General features: G+C 39.6%; 1 long non-coding RNA gene across 1 annotated transcript in view; it reads left to right on the plus strand.

Annotated features, from left to right (window-relative positions):
- The window catches only part of LOC138174232 (uncharacterized), a 20,394-nt gene that overhangs the window by 2,937 nt on the left and 3,815 nt on the right, over nucleotides 1-13,642 (plus strand). The window contains exon 2 of the long non-coding RNA XR_011171636.1: nucleotides 3,321-3,376. This is a non-coding gene — a long non-coding RNA (uncharacterized lncRNA). The remainder of the gene's footprint in view (nucleotides 1-3,320; nucleotides 3,377-13,642) is intronic.

The following is a 13,642-nucleotide window of genomic DNA, read 5'->3' on the forward strand; positions in this document are numbered from 1 at the left end:
TCTATCTATCTATCTATCTATCTATCTATCTATCTATCTATCTATCTATCTATCTATCTATCCATCCATCATCTTTTGAATGCATCTAAGGGAAGATTGTATTAATTTGAGAACTGGGATATATTCATTTCACACAACCATACAAATAACTAGCACCTTCAAGTCTTCAAGGTATTTCACAGACATTTTCTTAGAGTAACCCTGTGAGAAAAGTATTCAGGTATTATTATCCTCATTGTACATATGGGGAAACCAGCTAAGAGAGAATGAATAACCTGCCCATGGTCACACAGCTAGGAAACACCAAAGTTACCGTGTTTTCCCGATAATAAGACCTATCCCGAAAATAAGCCCTCCCCTTACTGTGTAAGATTCCTCTAAAATAAGCCCTCCCCCGAAAATAAGCCCTATTGAGATTGCTACTGTAGTGAAGGTGATCCCCTGCGCTACATGCTACATTACGGTACCCTCTGTATGCACTGTTCCCCCCCCCGGGTGAAACGCACGCCGCGCTCCGAGCTGCATCCAATCAGAGCTGCAGCAGTGAGCGCGTCATCCTGTTCTTCCCCAGTGATTTGCTTGCTGGCGCCATTGAGAGCAGTGCTGCGGAGGAGAGCTGAGGCAGGACAACATAAGCCCTCCCCTGAAAATAAGCCCTCTGGTGTTTTTCTTTCCAAAAAAAATAATAAGACAGTATTGGGGAAACATGGTAGGATGATTAATAATAATAATAACTAGCATTTACACGGCACTTTAAGGTTTACAAAACAATTTACAAATATTTTCTGGTATTGTCCTCATAACAATCCTGGCAGGTAGGTGCTATTTTTGCCCCTGTTTTTACAGATTAAGACATTGAGGCACAGAGAGGTTTAGTGATTTTCCCAGGGTCATGTAGTATACTGTAAGTGTTGGAGGCAGGATAGGAACCCAGGATTTCCCAATTCCTGGTCTGTCACCCTATCTACTATACCATGTTGTTTCTCTCATGGCTTGGACATTTAAAATGTAGGAAGTGGAATTTAATGTTAGCTTTAAATGATACCTCTTCGAAAGTGCTCATTCTACAAGATGGTTTACATGGGTACATTATGCATTTTGCCTGGTTAGGCAGCAACGAGGCAGTGAACAACACCATAAAAATACCAACAAATAAATGCTGTTGTACCTTTCCATGCCATGAATGATTTACAATTATAGCAGTACATCATTCCCTCTGATTTATGGCTTCCTGTTAGCCACAGAATTACTTAGCAAAATCAGTTTGGCTCCATGCAAAAGCCTTTCCTTGTGGAGGAAAAATTTCAGCTTGAAGAAAAGATGACATTAATTTAGGAATAGTGGAGCTATCATTGAGTTATCAAAATAAATCTGAAGGCATAAATCAATTCTACTGCATGGAAAATGCTAAATCGATAAGACAGAAAGACTATATTGATTCTGGACCTATCACTCAAGGGCTTTTCATTAGATTCCTCAGCCATCTGTTTAATTGAAATGATAATGTTGATAACTTTTGGTAAATCCTGTGCATCATGACTTTGAGGCAGGATTGTTCAAGGTAATAGATGCAAGTCTGTGAGCTTGACTCCTTTAAATTCAGGAGGGGGCAGTCAACAGGCCATCCGAGTACCAACATGTCCTTCTCCCAAATCTCCATTCAGTATTCTGTTTGCAGATTCTGGCCTTTATTTTACTTCCTGACTTTAAGCTACCAAGAAAAATCTCAGCCTGGACATGTGCAGAGCAAAATACTGAATTAGCAGTAGGGGTAGGGGGAGCTTTCTGGAGCTCCCTGGAGTTATCGTAGAAACTATTGAAAAATAAGACCCAAACACCCATGTGATGGAATACCAGGGGGCATCTCTAAGTGACAATAATTATTCGCTATCGATCATGCCCATGGCTACCACTGAACAGTTAAAAGGGGGAGGCATCTTTTCTTTACACAGTGGTCTTGGGAATATGACTCTGCCTCTGAGGTCTCTTCACCCTCCTCCAGTTATGGCAAGCTGGGCCAAGTCATGGTTAGGTCACTGATTTCCCACCTGGTGTCTTCTTTAAGACACAGGGTAGGGGTAGCCCTGTCAGACCCAGGACCTGGAGGAAAAGAGGCCATGGCCACAGCTGTGCTCTTCACCTTTAAATGGTCTTGGTGGTGCACTTCTTTAAGTTTTTTCCTCATTTGTTTATTTGTTTTTTTTCTCTCTCTCCAGATTTTCTTGCTATTCTGCATCATTGGACTCAGCTTGCGCATGGTTTCTGCTCCTGCCTGCTCCTTTCTATTCAATGTTTCTGCTCCCTCCTTGCCTCCCCAATTACTTCACTTGACCCCCCACAGACACTCTTGGCCTGACTTTCAGGTTCATCCATTAATCCCTTGCTTACCCCGTTCTGCCAGAACTGCCTCTTACAATGGTCACATTCAACTAACTGCTTAGGGTTCAAGAAATGACTTTATTCCGATAGGAAGAATCTCTGGGCAGGAAACAAATATAGATGTATTTGCTTTGTCTATGTATCCCAGGAGAAGCCCCTCCTCCCACTGTGTTTCCTTGACCCAGTATGAATCATTTAAGCAAGGTGTAAAGACTTTACTCTTTGTTCTGACTCAACTTTATAGTTTATGTCCTTGGGTCTGACCTTTTAAAAAGGATTCCACACAGACCAAAAGGGCCTGGAAAGAGAGGAGAGAGGGGCTACAAACAATCCCCTGCAGAGAGGCTTGTTCAACCACATTACTCCTTCATGGAATCACTCAGCTCCAGGGATATCAGTCATTGAAGAAGTTCCTAGAGTCATGGGGTGGGGAATTTGTGGCATTGAGGCCACGTGTGGCCTTTTAGATCTTCAAATGTGGCCCTTTGACTGACTGTAGGTTCCCCTCCCCCGTTCTACACCAAGTAGAGTAGCTAGCTCCTGGACCAAGCCAAAAGCTTGGTTCAAGTTAGAAAGGGGTGAACTAGAATGAAGATACAGTGAAGTATATAGTAGAAACAAGGCTGGACCTGGGACTTCCATGTTAGGTGATGTGGGCATGCTCCAGAGGTCCCTCAGTGTAGCTCCATATAACTCAATCTGGGCATTCCCAGGATAAGGCTTGTTACATCTGTAAAACTGGGATCATAACACTAGAATACCTACCTCACAGGGGTGTTGTTAGGCTCAGAAGACATGATGGATGTGAAGTTTTTTTTTTTTTAAATAATAGAGTGCTGTCTTTGGAGTCAGGAAGATCTGAGTTCAAGTCCTACCTTAGACCCTAACTCAATGTTTGATCATTGTTAAGTCACTTAACTTCTTCCTCTTTTGTAAAACAGAGATTGATAATAGAACCTGCCTCATGGGGTTGTTTCAAGGATCAAATGAGATAATGGTAAGTGAAATACTATATAAATGGGAGCCATTATTATTAAATTGAAGGGCTGGAACTCTTGTCTTTTGCCTTTTAGTCCAATGTTTTTTCCACTACATCAGTTCATTACTCCCCAAAGATGTTAATTGGCCACCGTAGACGCAATCTTAATGACTTTCATGTGATATTTTTGCTATGCTATTTATTATGCCTCATCTATGATGAAATCATTACAAGAAGTGGAACTCCCAAGGGGACATTAACAGCTTTTGTGGGAATGTTAATTCCACTTGCTAAGTGGAAGTGCAGACATGGTCTTTGCTGAGTTCCATTCACTCCTGCCTTGCTGGGAGATGGTCAACCTTTTTCTGAAAAGAGAACCCAGTTTTCTTGGGAAGGACAATTCTGAAAAAAATGCATTCTAGAAGTAGAAATTTAAAGAGAGAACCCACCTCTCTCTTAAATGTTGTGTTTATCATCTCAGTATGGGGGGTAATTCCCCCTAAGTCAATATGTGAAAGAGAGAGGGATGTGACCTGTGATTTCACTGATATAGAGAACTCCCAGGTGAGGAAACTCTATCAGTGTAGGTCACCATTACCTGCTCACCAACTTATGGTCTAAGAAGATTCCTCAGAATTCTGAGAAGAAATGTGACTCACCCAGGGACACAAAGCCAATATGTGTCAGAGACAGGACTTGAACCCAGATCTATCTGGGCTCATGGCTACTTCTTTTGTATGTGGAGGGTAGCTAATGCTATATGGTTAAATACTTCTACCAATCATAGGATGAAGAATTCAAGTGATAATAGAAAGACCATTAGATTATTAGTTGGGAGACCCTGGGCTTTAGTTCTATAAGTGATGATGTTCAAGATATTTTTCTTTGCTGGCCATTAGTTTCTTTATTCTTAAAAGGAGAGGGATGGACAAAACTAAAATCCCTCTCTTTTAAAAAGAATTTGGAGGAAGAACTGGAAATTTTAGTCTTCCAACTAATGTTATAAATGTAATATTATATAATATATAATACAATATTATATTATATTAATGCAATAATATAATATTATATAATAATATAATAGTAATGATATATAATAATGTCAATAAACTCTGAAATACTCTAGGTCACATTCTAAAACATTACTCCATCCTTGTGGGGTATTTTCTCTACCTTCTCTTCTTTTAATGTTTTTTGTTTTTTAATTTTAGTAAATATGCTAAGGGCTAAGGGAGCACCCAGGAGTAGGCATGGATGCTTTGAAGAACTGGACTTTCCTTGGTGACTGCCACAATAAGCCATTGGAGATTGACTCTTTGGAGGGTTCTGAACAGTTGCATATTTCTGGAGTGTAGCTGATGGTAACTGAAAGGTTATCAAATGTGCAATGGAATTTTCCTTGTGAATTTATGGCAGGGATGGACAGATGAAATCATGTTAGTTATTTTAGTGCTTGATAGCAAGGGATAGTAAGGGCAAGAATTAGGAAAAAATTCTTTATATTGAATAGTAGAGACCATTGCGGAATTATCAGAGGACTATTACTACAGATATAAAATTCCAAGTAATTTCTAAGTCATTAAAGTATTCTTTATGGGAAAACAGGGAAATTTTAAAAATGTATTAAATGCTTTTAAAAAAGAAGTATGTTTTCAAATTACAGAATCAAAGATTCTTTGATTTTTAGAGTTGGAAGGGCACTCAGTGGCCATCTATACTACTAACCCATATACTATAGGAATCACTACCATACCATCCAAGTGGTTAATCAGCCTCTGCATGAAGGACTCCAAGAATGAGAAATCTAAATTGCCCTCTTTACAGTTTCTTTTCATGGCTCCTGGTTTTGTCCTCCATGGCTTAATACAACAAGTGTAATCCCTCATTCTCATGCCATTTCTTCAAATATTTGGAGATGTATGTCATGTCCCACCTGAATCTTCTTTTCTCTAGTGCAGGGATGGGGAACCTGGGGTCTCGAGGCCACATGTGACTGTCTAGGTCCTCAAGTGAGGCCCTTTGCTCTGTGAAGTTTGGATTCAGTCAAAGGGCTACACTTGAGTACCTAGAGGGTCACATGTGGCCTCGAGGCCCCAGGTTCTAGTGTATACTGAGTACTTCTTTCAACTGCTCTTCAAATGTTGTGAATTCAAGGACCTTTTCCATCCCAGTTGCCCTCAGGACATTCTTTATCTTTTCAAAGTCTTTATCTTTTCTGAACACAATACTCCAGATGAGATCTGGTGAAAGTTAAGGGGTACCTCCACTTCCTTACTCCTAGAAACACAGTCCTTTATGAACTCCAAGATCATTTTAGGGGTTTTTTTTGGCTACCATTTTAAATTACTAACTCATATTCATCTTGTAGTCCACTAAAAACCTAGAGCTCTTCACAACTGCTGTCTATCTAAACCTCCTGCGTCTTATACCTGTAAAGTCAGATTTCTTTTGTACTCAAGTATAAGACTTTACATTTCTCCCTATTGAATTTCATCCTAGATTCATCCCAATACTCTAACCTGTCAAGATCATTTTGGATCTTGACTCTGCTATCTAGTACATCAGCTATTCTTTCCAGTTTTATTTGATACAAATACCATTTTTGCAAATTTGATGTTCATACTATTTTTGCCTTTATCCAAGGCATTGATAAAAATGTTAAACAACACAGACACTTCACTGGAGACCCCTTGTTAACATTGCCATTGAACCATTAACAATTTACACCTTGGCCATCCAACCAATTCTGGATCTATCTGACTGAATTATTTTCTAATCCATATCTCTCCATTGTTCTCCACAAGAATAGCATGAGATACTTTTAATAAAAAAGCTTTGCTGAAATTTATATTAAACTCTGTCCACAGCCTTCCCCTTATCTAGTTAATTCTGTCCAAAAAGAAGATGAAGTTATTCTGTCACGACCTGTTTTGATGGGGTCATCCATCTTCATCATCACCAGTTCCCTTTTTAGATATTTATTAACCATCTCTTTAATGAGCCATTCTAGAATTTCTCCAGGAATCGATATCAAGCTCACTGACCTGAAGTGTACAGACCTTTTTTGAAAATCAGGACATTTACCCTCTTCTTATCTTGTGGTATTTTTTCCATTTCCCGTGATATTTTAAATATCGTTGATCCTGGGTCAGTGATTACAACTTGCTATTTCTTTCATGGTTCATCCAGGCCAGGTGACTTGATTGCTTCAATGGTAGGAAAATGTTCTCTTACTATTCTCACTTATCCTGTGCAGGGATTCCCTATTACTCATCTTTGTTCTATCATTTCCAGCCTACAGGTTGTTCTTGTAGGCAGAGAAAAAAGAAGCAAAGCAAAAACTGGGCCCCTCTACCTTTCCTCTGTTGTCAGTTAGCATGGTGTCTTGCCTTATAAACAAAGGTCCTGTCCCTTCTCTGATCCTTCTTTTTCTTCTAGAATAACGAACAGAACTCTGTCGTTGTCCTTCAGCAGCTTCAACTTATTCTGAACTTTAGCATTCCTGACACTATTTTTACAGGGCCATAGTACCCTCTTATATTTATCTTTGTCTACTTGGCTTTGCTTCCATCTTCTGTATATTTCTTTTAAAAATCTAAGTGGAGAGGGTCTGCCTTGGGAGGTAGTGGGTAAGCCCTCAGTTAGAGGTCTGTAACTAACAACTTGTTAGAGAGGTTGGAGAAAGGATTCTTATTCATGATTTAATGGGGCCTTGGAGCATGCCCAGATCACCTAACATGGAGGTATCTGTATCCTGCAGTCTCTTACCCCATGGGTGGGAGCAGCTACCTTCTATTGGCTATATAGTTGGAACAGGCTGTCTATGTCCAGCTGTAGGTATGACTCATAGAAGAGTTAAAATAGTCTTGAGGCTATGGAGTTGGCTCGCAAAGGAACTATAAACACCCCCTGTAGGGAAGAAGCTGCTTGGCAGCTGTGATTCCTTAGAATACAGATTATTCAGGCTATAAATCTTCCCTATTCCACTGGTGGTGTATGAATCTATGGGAAAGAGTAAGTACCCTTTTGATTATGAGGAAAGAATTTTTTCCCTTGTTTTTCTTGCTATTCCACTTTATTAAATGCATTTTACTAATGATTTCATGTATCAAATCTAGTATAATTTATGAGAAAATACACTGAATGGGGCTTGAGATGGAGGTTTTTAATGACTGCTAAACCAAAGAGTATCTTGGATCTGGTCTTGGCTTTTGGGGGTTCATGATATGGAGACACCGAGGCTACATTTAGGAGCACAAAAATATATTTTAGACAACTCTTCTTTCTCAATTTTTCCTAGGATGTGGCCTTATCTCTTCCTTCTCCCTACCATTCCTTTCTGTGTATTGAGCTCATTTCTATACATCTTATGTCCATGTTCCTACCTCACAATAAGCTCCTTGATGGCAGGGACTGCCATTTTAAAACATTGTTTTGCCAGCTTAGCACACAGTACCCTATACATATATTTCTGGTCCAGGAGTCTAATATAGTTGGGGTAGACAATTCCTAGTAAAGAAACTCCCTCTACCAATGTAGAGAATATAACTGTTCTATGGATTATCGTTTTAGAGAGTTGTCTTAGGGAACTGAGAGAGGTCTGGGGACTTGCTCAGGGTAATATGGCTAGTATTGAGCATAAGGCTGGCTCTCTGTCAACTAAACCCAACTTCCTCTCTTACTTGGAGAATAAAGTGTTTGTTGAATTGAATAATAATGTAATTTCTTACCTTTTTTTTATCAGCAGAATTAACATAAAGTATGCCTTGATACCTTGGACCTCCTGGTACTTCCCTGTTCTTAAAGTCTTTATAACTTCATATGTGACCAGTGAAATGTAAGTTCCTTGAGGGCAGGGATGCTTTTACTTTTGTCTTTGTATCTTCAGTGCCTAGGGCCCAAAGCATAGTAGGTGCTCAATAAATACTTATATTAATACATAACCGGGGCTGTGCAGATGTGAGTTGGATAAAAGGAATAACTTCTAATTTGGGTCTGAGGGTCTTTATGTGGGGCAATGCCCCCAGATAGTCTTGTTTGTTTGGTGCAGACTTGGCTCATTGTCTAAGATTGGGTTGTTCCTGCTTTATGCTGTTTAGCCATTTGTTGGGATGGTCTCTGCCACTGTAACCACATCAGGGAAAATCATGAGCCACTATTATTTCAGATTTAGAGAGATCAGTGGATGAATAGAGAAAAAAATTTCAATATTAGAAATGTCCTACTTAGAGACTGAGACCTGGGATTATCCCAAATCTGGGATTATGATGGAGCAGATCCAATCCATAGTTTTTTCTAAGAACATGATTATTAAATAGATAAGCAAAATGTGGGATACTGGACTTAAGAAGTAACCACTGGCAGCACCGATGTGTTGAAAAAGACTTACCTTAATTCAAAAACAGCAGACCTATAGTGTTTAGCTCATGGATCGATTCTGGGGAGGCCACATGTTGAGAGCAGATTTTGGAGGAAAAACAAACCAGCAAACACAACATGCCTTTTGTCTTGTTAGTGCAATCAGAGAGAGAAGAGATTGCTTTACAAATGATCAGGAAGAGCTCATTTTTGGAACTATTTTCTTTCCCAGAAGATTTATTTTCTTTAGCTTTAAGACCATCTATCTAAAGTGGGCAGTTCCTACTGTTCTCTCTGCTGTTTTGGTGAATGGTTAATAGCAGGCAGTGGACGTCTCCTCCCTTTTGTGTCATCTGGTAATTTGGATAATTTGACACTGGTTTCGCACACTCCTCATCTTCTAACTGTGCATTTGTGGTGGCTGTCCCTCAGGCCTATAATGCTCTCTTTCCTCACCTCTGCCTTCCAGGTTCCCCTTCCCCCATCGCTAGACTATCTTCCATTTAAATTATGTATCTTAAATTTAGATAGATATTTGTATATTGTCTCCACCATTAGAATGTGAACCCCTGTATGGTAGAGATGATGTTTTTGTCTTTTTTTGAATTTCTAGTGCTTAACACAGTTCCTGGGACATAGTAACCCCTTAATCACTCTTTGCTGACTGACTGTTCTCATCTCCCTTCCTCTTGGTATGGGGGAATAACAGTTTTGGGTAGTTTGATTCATCCCATCCATTCGTCCCAAGGAGATTTTCTGGTGCATTAGAAACAGAAGAAAATTGGGGTGTTTCATTAGACTCAGAAGTGTGCTCACTTGGGTGGGAGATACCCTGCCTGAGAACCTGAGGGAAATTGGACATCGGGTTTTGGCTTTGCTATGTTTAAACCAATGGTAGTGACTAGGACCCACTGGGAAACAGGGTTGAAATGTTCAAGATCCCTGGATAAATTCCTGAGACCAGAGGTGAGAAACTCTGTGATTCAGGGTCCTATGACTGATATTGCATTAGATTTGTGATACAGAGATGATGAGTTCCTAGTTTGAGAATTTAGGGATTGCTTAGTCCAGCAGCCTCATTTGAAAAATGGGGAAACCTAGGCCCAGAGAGGTGAGGTGATTAACTGGTTCTCTGAACCCAAAATCCATTACTTTTTCATACTCTAGCAGAATAATGTCTCCTGTCAAGACTGGGGAACTCTGAAGGATTCCCCTGTGTAGTAACAGGACAGAATGCATGATAGTGAGGGATTTTCTCAGCCAAAGAGCTGGCAAGACCTGAAGACCTTCAAAGAGCAAAATGACCAGAGTGACTGTAATGAGGGACGATGCTGGGGAGCTCCCACCTGCAGGGAGATTGTGGAGGAGCTGAAGTACCTACCTCGCTACCTGCTGAGAGATCTGGAGGAGGGCAGGAGCCACCTGCCCAGGAACGGTGCCAGGTGATGTAGACTTGGAGCCCTGCCCAGGCATGACTGTAACAGACTGAGACACTATACGGGCCTCTGGAGAGAGGGCTGCTCGTGGGGGAAAGGTGTCTTTATTTTCTGTGGGTTCTATTATAGTTTCCATTTTGTTTTCTTTGATTCTTAACAAACTCCTTTGAGTTTTGTAAGCCATGTGCTTGCAAGAGGAATTGGGATGGTCTAATATAGTGAGTCTCTGGGACTTTCTGAGTTGAGGCTATGAACTTGAGAGGTGAGAAATTCCCCTAAATATGGATTCATCATGTCATGGGAGAACCTGAAACAAGAGTGACCTATGTCTCATGGGCAATTGCCTCTGCAGTGTTGGGTGTATCTTTTGTGAGATTTAATGTAAAGATGTGGAAAAAGAACACTCGAGAGGCAAAAGTTCAGACTAATTATGATTCACATCAGTAGAAGAAGTAGTGCGGTAACCCATGCTCTGGAGTGGGTCTAACTCAGACCAGTCCCTTGCTAGTTTATCTGTAATATTGGAACAAAATGAAATAGTTGGAGGCCATTTAACAGTTGACAAAAAAAGATTGAGGATGTTCAACAAGGACATATATGCACTGAGGAAATCTGGAGATGACTTGGCTGAGAGAAGTTCTCCAGTCCCTAAGGGGTAGTTTTGGGGGCCAACATCAGAGTGTACCTGACATTCTCCTGGTTATTTTGTAGTCATGTGATCAGAAAACATTATTGAGAGCTTGAGGCTTTAATCCCTTGAGCCAATTATATCTCAAGGATGGCTTAGGATCCTATTTAAGGAAAAGTTAGTCTAACTTGTATAATGTGGAGGGGAGAAAATGTTGCTACCGTCACAACCCACATTGCTGAAATAAATCTTAGATTCACAAAATTACCAAAAAAAAAAGTTTTTTTTTTTTTTTTTGCTTCCAGAAGCTTTTGGTCTTCCTGGAATTTTTAATGAGTTCCAGAAATCTCAGTAATCACTCCTAAATAGTACGAGTTTCACTCATAGAGGCCCAATAAATAAAGACTATTTAAGGGAAGGATATGTATTTATTTCAATCTAATAAATAATTGATTTTAAAGTGGGGAGGAATCTGTAGTGATTATCTCTTTCAGCTTTCTGCCTTCAGACAGAGAGGGTCTTACTTATCTCCTTTATACAGATGAAATAACAGAAGTTAAATGAGTTGTCCAAGGTCACACTATCAATAAATAGGTGGAAAGGAGGGGAGGGGTGGCCTGGATCCCAGGTTTCCCACTTTTTAGTGTGTCTTCTCATGATTCAATGGACAAAAAAGGGAAAAGTTAAAAAAATTTTTTTCTTTTTAATTTCTCAAATTATTGAGATAAAAAATTGAATTTAGAACCTCTGCATAGCTGAAAAACCTTGTTCAGTTTTTGTAGATTTTTTCCCATAGATTTCTAGATTGATAGAGTGGGACAGCCCCTTAGAGATTATCTCCAGTGGTTCTTAACCTTGGGTCCATGAACCTCTAAGGGTACCATGCAGGAGTATGTTACACTCTTACACTCAAGCCAGCTCAAACCAGCTCTGCTTGAGAGAGCTGATAGATGAGAAATTGGCAAATATTTACAAATTAGAGCTACATTTATTATTTCATTGATTGTCTAGCCTCAAGAAAGTAATGGAGAAAATGTTAACAAAGCAAATTAAGCTTACAAGTGTGTTATCTACTTTTTTTCCCAAAGAGTTGGTTATTAAACATTTATCACCATATCACTGGGTCTACAGATAGATTTCAGGGGGTCTGTGAACTTGGATGGGAAAAATACACACAGACAGAGACACAGACACACCATACATAATTTTTCACTAACCTCTGACTGAAATGTGATATTTCCTCCATTTATTTAAAAATGGGTCCACCAGTTTCACCAGACACACAAAAAAAATGTTAAGAATCTGGGAGTAATTGAACTCTATCCTTTTACAGAAGAGGTAAATTGAGGCCTAAAGTAGACAAGGGATTTACTTAAAGTCACATAGCTAATGGCAGACCTAGGAATCAAATCTGGGGCTCCTGATTTTTAGACCAAGAAATTTTTGTGATTCTTTCTCTTGGTCCCACCCTGAAACTGGACTGATTAAAACCACTGAATTTATTTAGTCTTGGTTGGGGGCTGGGGGAGTGATGATGTCAGAGGATCTCTAATAAGCATAAATAACCTGACTGCGTGGAAAATCCTTTTTAAAGATTGAAGTCTTTGCTCTTTCAATGCTTTTCAGTCAAATTAAAGGGGAATGATGTTTTGGATGATTAGGTCTGTGATGAAACTGGTTATGGAATCGATTTCAGAACCTCAGTGGTTCCCACTTAATTCTGAACACGGAGACAGCCTGAGATACTCCATCTGAAACTATTTCAACCCGTTACGGTTTCATGCACATGTCAATATTCTCTCCTTTGCCAAGGTAATCAATAGCTAAAGGAAAAAAGAAAATTTGCATGGAAAAATAATTTCAGCGATCCTCTACTATATAAATCTGCTATAGAAGCCTGTAGCCTTCAATTATACTTATGAATCCTAATTAGGTTTTTAAAAATACATATTTTGCACCCTGAATTATTTTTGTCTTCTAACTGGTTACTTTTTGAATTGCATTTTCTAATCCAAAGGATGCCACTGCAATAAGCAGGGTGAAGCTGAGAACTGACAGTTATCTAATTTGATCAACCTTTATGACCAAACTGGGTAACTGAGTCTAAAATACCAACTTTGGAGTCTGAATATTCCCAAACTCTCCTGATGCTTGCTGTTTATGTGACCAAATCCCTTACCTGCTCTGGAACTCAGTTTCCTCATTTGATTAAATGAATTGTTTTGTTATTTGAACGAGTTATTTGTGGAATGAGGAGGTTGGGCCTCTGAGGTCCCTTGTAGCTATCTCAAGGCCTAGGATGTCATATGACCTTTGCTTCTGTTCACTCTTCTCCATTAATGTCATTAACTAGATAACATCGATATGAAGAATTATTTGTGTTCTTCTCCAGAACTGGATTACCTTAGAGAGTCTTGTGAATTCAGAATCTCATGACCTTGGTAATACTGCTTCTTGGAAGATTGCAGTCAATAAATCATACCCACACACGGTGATTTATTTCTAAAAACAGGGGCTTATTTATCAAACACAGAGAATTGATATATACATTTATCCTACAGGAACTTTAGCTCAAAATAAATATGCCTATTTATTAGATGACTTCATACTGCATGGGGGAAAAGAATCCTATGAGTATGAATTAAGAAAGGACCTAGAAAGAGATTATACATTTTTTCCAGGGTCCCTTTGAAGTTGGGAAGCCCATTACCCAGTAATGTAGAAGCCCTCCCTCCCCTTCTCCTCAGCATTATGGAAACTCTCAGCCCCTGGAAAAGAGAGTCCAGAAAAGAGGTCCCAGGGAAAGTTGGTAGGTGTGTGTGTGTGTGTGTGTGTGTGTGTGTGTGTGTGTGTGTGTGTGTG

The sequence above is a fragment of the Petaurus breviceps genome, unplaced genomic scaffold (genome assembly GCF_028583685.1).
Source record: "Petaurus breviceps papuanus isolate PSGF00001 unplaced genomic scaffold, PetGlider_PUasm1.0 688, whole genome shotgun sequence".
NCBI lineage: Eukaryota > Metazoa > Chordata > Mammalia > Diprotodontia > Petauridae > Petaurus > Petaurus breviceps.